The sequence below is a fragment of the Pan troglodytes genome, chromosome 14, assembly GCF_028858775.2.
Source record: "Pan troglodytes isolate AG18354 chromosome 14, NHGRI_mPanTro3-v2.0_pri, whole genome shotgun sequence".
Lineage (NCBI taxonomy): Eukaryota > Metazoa > Chordata > Mammalia > Primates > Hominidae > Pan > Pan troglodytes.
In genome coordinates, this window is record NC_072412.2 from 58,513,697 (window position 1) to 58,522,692 (window position 8,996).

The following is an 8,996-nucleotide window of genomic DNA, read 5'->3' on the forward strand; positions in this document are numbered from 1 at the left end:
TTTGGTTCATACCTTCAGTCCCCTTTTAAACAAAACTCTTCTCAGAGATGCTTACACTTGCTGTCTTTAATTTCTTTCTTCTGGCTCTTCATTAAACCCCCTAAATTGTGCCTCTAGGCCCACCACTGTGTTGACACAGCTCTCGTGAAAGGTTTCCATGACCCACAATGTTGCTAAGTCCCATTCTCAGTCTTCTTATCTCATTTGACCCAATTGAGGCATTTGACACAGTTGATTGCTCTCTCCTACTTGAAATTCTTTTTTCATTTGGCTTCAAGGACGTTGTGCATGCCTGGCTTTCCTCTGACCCCACAGGCAGTTCCTCTCCATCTCCTTGGCTGTTAGCTCCATGTTCCTCCCCACCTTTTGTGTGTGTGTGTGTGTGTGTGTGTGTGTGTGTGACAAAATCTCACTCTGTCACCCAGGCTGGAGTACAGTGGCATGATCCTTGCTCACTGCAGCCTCTACCTCCTGGGCTCAAGCGATTCTCCCAACTCAGCCTCCTGAATAGTTGGGAATACAGGGACACATTACCATGCCTGGCTACTTTTTAATATTTTGTAGAGATGGGCTCTCACTATGTAACCCAGGCTGGTCTGGAATTCCTTAGCTCAAGCAACCCTCCTGCTGACCCTCCCGCCTCAGGCTCCCGAAATGCTGGGATTATAGGTGTGAACCACCATGCCTGGCTATTTCCCTGACTTTTAATCCTGGAGCCTCCTAGGTCTCAGATCTCAGATGTCTTCTCTTCTCTAGCTATACTCACTTCATTGGTGATTTCACTGTCTCATGGTTTTAAATATCATTAATAAGCTAACAATTCCTAAATATTTTCCAAGAGCCTAGATCTCTCCTTTTAATTCCAGTTTCATATATCCAACTACCTACATACTACCTCTACTTGGTTGTCTAAAAACAACTCCAGCTTTACATTCCCAAACTGATGCCCTGGGCTTCCTTCTGTGGTCTTCTCCTTTTCAATTAATGCCAACCTCATCCGTCTACTTGCTAAGAGCAAAGACTTCAGAGTATCTGCATCTTCTCTTTCCTCACAGCCAACGGCAAATGTTTTCACCTCTAACATTGTCTCATCCTGAATGTGGCGATGTCTCATCGTTTATACTGCTGTCACCCTGGGGTGAACCACCGTCATCTCCTGCCTGGGTTATCTCAGAAGTCTCCATGCTGGTTTCCCATTTTTGCTCTTACTCAGCACATTCTGATCTCAACAGAGCTCTCAGAGTGATCCTGTTAAAATAAGAATTGGATCACGTTGCTCCTTTACTCAACCAGCTGCCACATACCCAGAGTAAAACCAAAATCCTTCCAATGACCTTAGAGGCCCTATGCAATGTGGCACTCCCCTGACCTCAGACTATTCTTCTCTACTTCGCTCCACACCAGCCATACTGGCCTCCTTGCTTTGTCATTCAATTCTAGGTGACATGGCTGTCTTGCAGCTTTGCATTTGCTTTTCTCTGGAATGATTTCTCTTCAGAGAGCCTCACATCTTTCTCCCCTCTCTCCTTTATATCTTTTACTCAAATGTCTCCTTTTCACTGAGAACTTCCCTGACCACCCTACTTAAACATGCAACTCCTGTTATCTACATTTCCGTATTCCCCTTTCCTACTTAAATTTTTTCCCCATGGTACTTAATGCCATCTAACATACTATGTATTTTGCTTAATTTATATCATCAATCATCTGTCTCAATTAAACTGTCAGATACATGAGAGCAACGTTTTTTATTTCCATTGCTATATCCCCCAGCACCTAGAACAGCCTTACCTACAGGGCAAGCTCATTAAGTATTTGTAAATAAATGAACAGTCCTAGAAAATAAGCATTATTATTCTTCTTTTCTCCACTGTATGAAGGAATTGAGAGCTCAACAAGACCTGAAACCAAACCAAATATTCACACACATACACACATACACGACACACACATACACACACACACAGACAGATGTACACATACACATACAAAATAAAACTGAACCCAGCACAGGTATAGTGTAACTAAAGTGTTTGACTTGCGGAGGGGGTAAGAACGCTGGGTCAAGACAGGGTGTAGACTACTTGTGTTAGGTCTGTTTGGTTACCAAAAGAGGCTTCTAAGTAAGCCATAAACTAAAAAAATTCAGGCTAATGTTTTACAAATGTGTATTTTAAAATAATTGTGTAAACTTTTCATTAAATATTTTCACAATGACATCAAAGCAATAGTCATTCTAATTCTAAGCACAATAGCAAGATTTATATGTCATCAGGAAGTTTGAAACTTCATAGCAATAGAAGTGCAAAATTCTTAAACATGAGACTAAATTAGAGAAGCCTCAGGCTCTCTCATGCCAATATTTCAGGATCCTCGAGGTTTCAGCAGTTCGTTGCCAAGTGCTGCTTAATAGGCACAAGTGACAGCTCAAAGGGTGCTTCTTCCACCATGATGCTGCGAAGCCCAGTTTTAGATTATACAGATGAGAAAATCATGTTTCAAGTCTCATTTTGAAATTTCATCCCCTCTTTTGGAAGACTTTCTTAGCCCCCCAGAATTGATTAGATCCCCCTTGCTGTAGTTAGGGCTGGCTTCATGGATGTGCCACCTGTGAGTGGCCTCACCCTTTAGAAGGGCCTCACACTTGGTTTAATGCTTCACTGTCACTGTTTTAACATTCTTAATCATTTTTGAACAAAGGCCCCACATTTTTATTTTGCTCTGTGCCCCACAGGGGCCAACTCATACCGATAAGTCATAGCTGGGTGAAGAAAGAAGCACTAAGGAAGGACCAGGATGGACAAAGCAAGAGCCAGTTTCAATTGTGTTTAAATGATCATAGATCAGGTTGAGTTATTTGGTAGTTTTATGAAATTTATTTGCATAAATTTCCTGTGCATGTTTGGCCATTGCTTCATTTAATGATTCATTAAATTTTGTTCCATTTAAATAGCCGTTTCAAAATTCATTTCATTATGTTCTGATTGTTTTCCAGAACTCATAAATCCAAGTTTAGTGACATGGCATGTTATCCTTGGTAATACATTTTAACATTATGCTGTTCTTCTGATGAAAGGGGGGGAAGTGCAATATCCAAATTGCTATATTCTTTTTACCTTTAAATTTTCTTTGCTTCTGGAAAGCTCATTTTTCAAATTCGAAATCTTAAAACAGTAATTGCATACCTAAGGGCTTATAAAGGCTAGACAGGTCATGTATCTAAAGGAAAGAGACCAGGTGTGGATGATGGGGACTGTGGCAAACTGGAGAGTGCGTGCTACTCAAAGGGGCCTCTGCTGTCACTCTATCTCACTGAGATCATGGGGAATGGAAGCCTGGCATTATGAGATATTTCTTTCTCCAAAAAAGGGACCTCAAACATAGAAATTCATGTGAAATCTCTTGCTTTTTAAAAACGTGGGCTCAAGTAAAGTACCGTGTGGCTACTCTTGCAGAGGTAATTTTTGACATAATTCCTTCACTTTGTCCCAACTAGCACTGACATATTTTTCATTTCTCTTGTATGATAAGCTTTTTAATATAAGGGGTAACATGTGTCTAATTTCATCTTGAGGCTCCTTAGAGAGAACTTCTGTAACATTTAACATTTGTGAAGAAATGACAGCAACCCACCTGGTTAGCTAACCTCCTGTGAGTGGGAAGAGACATTTGGTACAACTTCCTATGTTCTGGCAACCTCCAGGAGCTTCTCTATCATAGCTAATCGTGCTATGTGCTCTGTGTAGCACTGTGCAATAGAAATATAATGGAAGCCACAAATGGAATTAAAATTTTTCTGTAGCAGCCACATTTTTAAAAAAAGAGACAAGTGAAATTAATTTTAATAAAATATTTTAACTGTATCTAAAATATTACCATTTCAACATGTGATCAATATAAAAATTATTGATGAGTTATGTTATCTTCTTTTCTTTTACGCTAAATTAAAAAAATCCTGTGTATATTTTCTACTTAAAACACATCTCAATTTGGACTAGCTGCATTTCAAGTGTTCAATAGCCATACAGGGCTAGTGGCTGCCATATTGTAAAGTTCAGGTCATGCTGTGCTTTTGCACTCAGTCACTCAGCTAGGAATTTGGTAGATTTAATAGTTTTGCTTAGTAATTTGGACTCTTTGGACTCTTTGCCCTTCTCACTTCATTGACTTGCCCCGAAGTATTAAGTGCAGAATTCTGACACCCAGCTGGGGTTTAGCATTTGCCTGGTATCTTAGTTTGGGCTCCTGTCACAAAATGCCATAGTTTATTAACAACACAATTTTATTTCAGATAGTTCTGGAACATGGAATTCTGAGATCAGGATGTAGACATGGCCAAGTTCTAGTGAGGGGCTTCTTCCAGGTTACAGACTGTATCGGCTTTTCTTCACATGGAGGAAAGAGGACAAAAAAAGCTGCCTGGGATTCTTTTCATAAGAGCACCAATTCCCTTACAAGGGCTCCACCCTCATGAGCTAATCACCTTCCAAAGTCCCTACCTCCTGATTCCATCACTTAGGGCTTAAGATTTCAACCTTGAATTTTGCAGACACAAACATTCAGTCCATAACACAGAGATTGAGAATATTCGGGCAGGGAAGTAACAGCGACAGAAAAATAGAAGGTATGACTAAATTTGAAAATGCTTCAAATCGCTGCAGTGGTCGTACTTAAAATTTCCGGGTGACAGTGTCCCATAGGTGCAGGAAGAGTTTGCCTCTTTCTCACAGTTAGAGGTGTAGGAGGTTAGACATGTGCAACTAACTATGGAGACAACAGTTGTCACTCAGAACCCAGGTGGTTTGGATGGGAGGCAGGCAAAGGCTTCTGTATTGGGACAGATGAGCAAGGCAAGTACGCTCTTTGCCTCTAGCTGCAGAAACCAACTGACCTGGCCTTGGAGGAACCCGTGGGTGATTTACAATATCCAAGAGGTATGGGATATGAAAAACCCAGGTACTGATGTTGAGGTGAAGTGAAGGTGTGCTTCAATGCTTAGTCGGGAGATGGCAAGAGGAATTTAGAGGGCAGTCTGGTTCTAGGTCTCTGGGCAGATTCCATCTAGTAGGGTCCAGAGATAAACCTGAAGTTTGGTGTCTCCTGAGTCCATTCACCCCTTGTGATGGTGGTGGGGAAATGCTTCTGGGTACTGTTATGGCTCATTAGTCCAAACTTTCTCTGTGGAGGGTATAAAGCTTCTCTTTTTCCCCCCAAATTAGTACATGCTACCTTTCAACACTTCAGTTGTTGCCTTTCTGCATTTGCATAGAAGTTTGCCCTGTTTTCCAATAGTTGCCATTTTTACTAGTTTGGTTCTGCATTTTGTCAACAGGAATGATTTTGCTGCAGATTGAAAACATAAGTATTTGGCTGAAAATTCTGTAATTGGGGGTTTTGATCTTCTAAACCACAATAACATGGCAAAATTTAGGTAGTTCTTGATATAGGATAGGCTTAGGGAGTGAGAATGTTGATTTGGGGTTCAGGTCAGGCTGAGGAATAACCTTAAGAACTCGAATCCAAGTATGAGTTGCTAGAGTGGGCTACATGAGATTGTAGGTACAAGGGCATAGTCATGACCCTGGAGAGAATTTGAGTTGCCTATGTTCTTTAACTTGTACAATTTCTCTTGCTTGGAAATCATTCCCTTTTCTTCAACACTAATTTCTAAAAAATAAGTATTTTCTCCAATAGTTATTTAAGAATTTCCTTCACAATTCTTATTAAATCAATCCACTCATTCATGCATGCATGCATTCATTTATTAAATATATTCCTCAGTGTACAAACATTTATTAGACACCAAATGCCAAGCACTGGGCTAGGTGCTGGAGATTGAAAACCAATGAAGCCATGGTCTCCATCCCTAAGAAGCTCAGCATCTGGCAAATTCTTCACACTTCAACCCATCTTGGGTCTCTGGAGTCTATCCAGTCATTTCTCAGTATTCATTTAACTGGTTTTGTGTTCAATTTGTGTTTATTCCTAGTATATTCCCTGAAGTGGCCTGCCTTCCGTAAGTGACTAGGCATTTTCATTAGAAAAAATTATGCATTCTTCTTTCCTTATCATCATAGGGCCTGATGTTCTGCAAAGAGTAGGCTCTAACACACACTGTTAACTGAGGGACCACTTTCCAGGGTAAATAAATGGGGTCAGCTGATTATTACTTATATACACAATTGTTGATATTGCTAATAGAAATTTGAGGGTTGTTGACGATGTAGTCAACTGATATGAAAAGCCTCTATTACCAATCTGTAGACCAAACACAGCCTCTGTTTTCCTCATATACACCAGATACCCCATAGATACCCTCCTGCAAAAATGCAGCAGTATGTTTGATTTTTAATGACAGGAGGATTAAATTAAAGTTATATCTACACGGATGTCTTCCTTGTGTGTTGCAACTGTTCAAGAAGTATGGTTTGGGGAGGTCCCCTAATGAAGTGCATAAATAGTAACTTTCTTTCAAACTGTCAATGAAGATTGCTGTATTACTCATGTGAATTTCGGTGACCCCTTACTCTAGAAGGAGCCCAGGGTAGAACACATTTTTACAAATAATACACTTTGCTTTGCAGCTCTGATAATTTTGTTCCTGTCTTTGAGTCTGTCATACAACCAGGAGGCTGCTTGTTTCTTAGGACAAAGGTATTTGCAGGGAAACTGATCAAACTATTTTTATTAATAATCTCATTATTATTAATAATCTCATTACGGAGGCATCACCAATGCTTTTGTGCATTTGAGGGGTACCAAATAGATTAAAGTTTTATTCTGGAAACTCTGGAGCCATACAAGAACAAAGAAGCTTATGAGCACAGTGGGTGGTGGTTCTTCCCTGGCTAAGGCACATTTGTGCTTGGGAGAACTGCTGTCCCGTTTCTGCAGTATTGCCACCCCTCTGGTAAGGGGTCTTCTAATGAATTGGCCATAGGAGACCTTAAAGGTAGTCATGACTACAGGCTATACCACTGTTAATGAGATTTTCTTTCTGACAGGGCACCAACATGCTCCTTGAAAAAAGGTACAAGGAAGGCTCATTACAGCCACATGCAGAGGCTGCTAGCAAATGAGAACAGATTTGCCGTTTGTTTTGGTGGGAATTGGGAGGAAGAGGGGAATTGTGCTGGGAGGTAGAGACACATTCTTCTCCTTATGTCCATATTCATTGCATTCAATCTTAGAATAATGGATTCAGTCTCCCAGTTTTCATTCTCACACATTCTGTATGCATTCCCTGCCTTGGACTGGGGATCTAAGTGGTTAGAACATTTGACCAAAGAGGCCAAGGCTGAACTGCTTCCCACAGAGAACAATGAACTTTACAGCCCACATTTCTCCCTATCTGTTCTTCTTCACTCTCTATCCAACCATTTGTGGTTTTCCTGTCCCCCCTTCCCCCTCCCCACCACCCCAGTTTCTGAATAGTGTACCAGGGGTTTAAGACCCTGTTTCTCACATTAGCACTGTGCTTATTCTGAGAGTTTGTGTGGAGCTTCTGGGGTGGGGTGGAGTGGGGCATGAACCTTCTCTCCTTGTTTTGAACCCAGCAATCTTACATATTGATCTAGTCTTTAGGAAATTAAACAAACAATGAAAAAGCTGACATTTTTATGGCACGTCAAAAGTCATAAGCAACTTCCCATACAATATTTCATTTAATTCAAACAATTTAGGAATTGTTACAACCCTAGAGGGGCTAAGTGACATGCCCAAGGCCACCGACTCATTGTGACAAAGCTTTTTTGTTTGTTTTTGTTCTTTTGAGACAGCCTTACTCTGTCACCCATGCTGCAGTGCAGTGGTGTGAACATGGCTCACTACAGCCGCAACCTCCCAGGCTCAGGTGATCCTCCCACCTCAGCTTCCCAAGTAGCTGGGACCACAGGTGCATACCGCCACACTTGGCTATTTTTTTCATTTTTTGTAGAGACAGGGTCTCACCATGTTGCCCAGGATGGTCTCCAACTCTTGAGCTCAAGCCATCCTCCCACCTTGGCCTCCCAAAGTGCTGGGATTACAGGTGCGAGCCAGCATCCCCGGCCCAGAGCTGGGTCTTAATACCGAGACTAACACCTTTTTCATTCTCCAGGGAAGAAGGCAGAGGTCACAAAGGTGTGTGAAATGTTGAGCAGGGCAAATGGATCCTGGAGCCCAGGGTCAGAGCTGCTGAGCAAGAGAAAATGCATCTTATTTTTCAGTTTTATGAAGAATAAGCTTGAGATCTTGAATGCCTGGCTGGCTCACAAGAAGCTCAGGGGCAATAGAGGTCAAAGTTTTCTGGAGAGAGAAACTGCTCCTGGGGTCCTCCTTGACTGGGTTTGGGGCAGTGCCCTGGCCTGGGAGAGCAGGCACTGGGTCATCGGGATCCCTTTGTTTATTTGGGTGTTTTCTCTTCCCTATATGAAGCATACAGTGGTGAGTACTTGATAGGGCAGAGTCCTACCTGGTTGGCCAGGGAACAAAACGTTGCTGGTCTTTCCTTCAGAGTGGGGTTGTTAGACAACTTTGTCTAGAAACAGTCACTGTAAGGAACAGGTCAACGACAACTTGGGCAATAGGAACTGAAGAGGGAAGCTCAGTCGCTCCTGGAGGAGAGCCACAGTCCCTAAGGCAAGTTCCCTAACTGTCTGTGAAAAGTAGTATTCAGTAAAATGGGGGAGAGCACTAGAAGTGCTGTGAGGCAAAGGACTGAGGGTTGCTTTTCCTCCATGGAGCCTCCAAACTCTGTGTCATCCACAAAGACTACTTTGGTCTCATCTCTTTCAAGGAAGTACCAAGTGGGAAACCAAATATTGGGCTTTACAAAGCACATTTGAGTTAATGTTTGGCAGGGGATATCTGGATCCAAGGGCAGCTCACAGAATGGGCCTCACTGACAAGGTGTGGGCCATGACTCAGATTCCTGGGTGTCCTGAACCTCCTGGGGCAGGTCACACGTTCCCTGGCCACTCCCTCTTTTCCTACATGCTGGCCATGGGGAAATCACC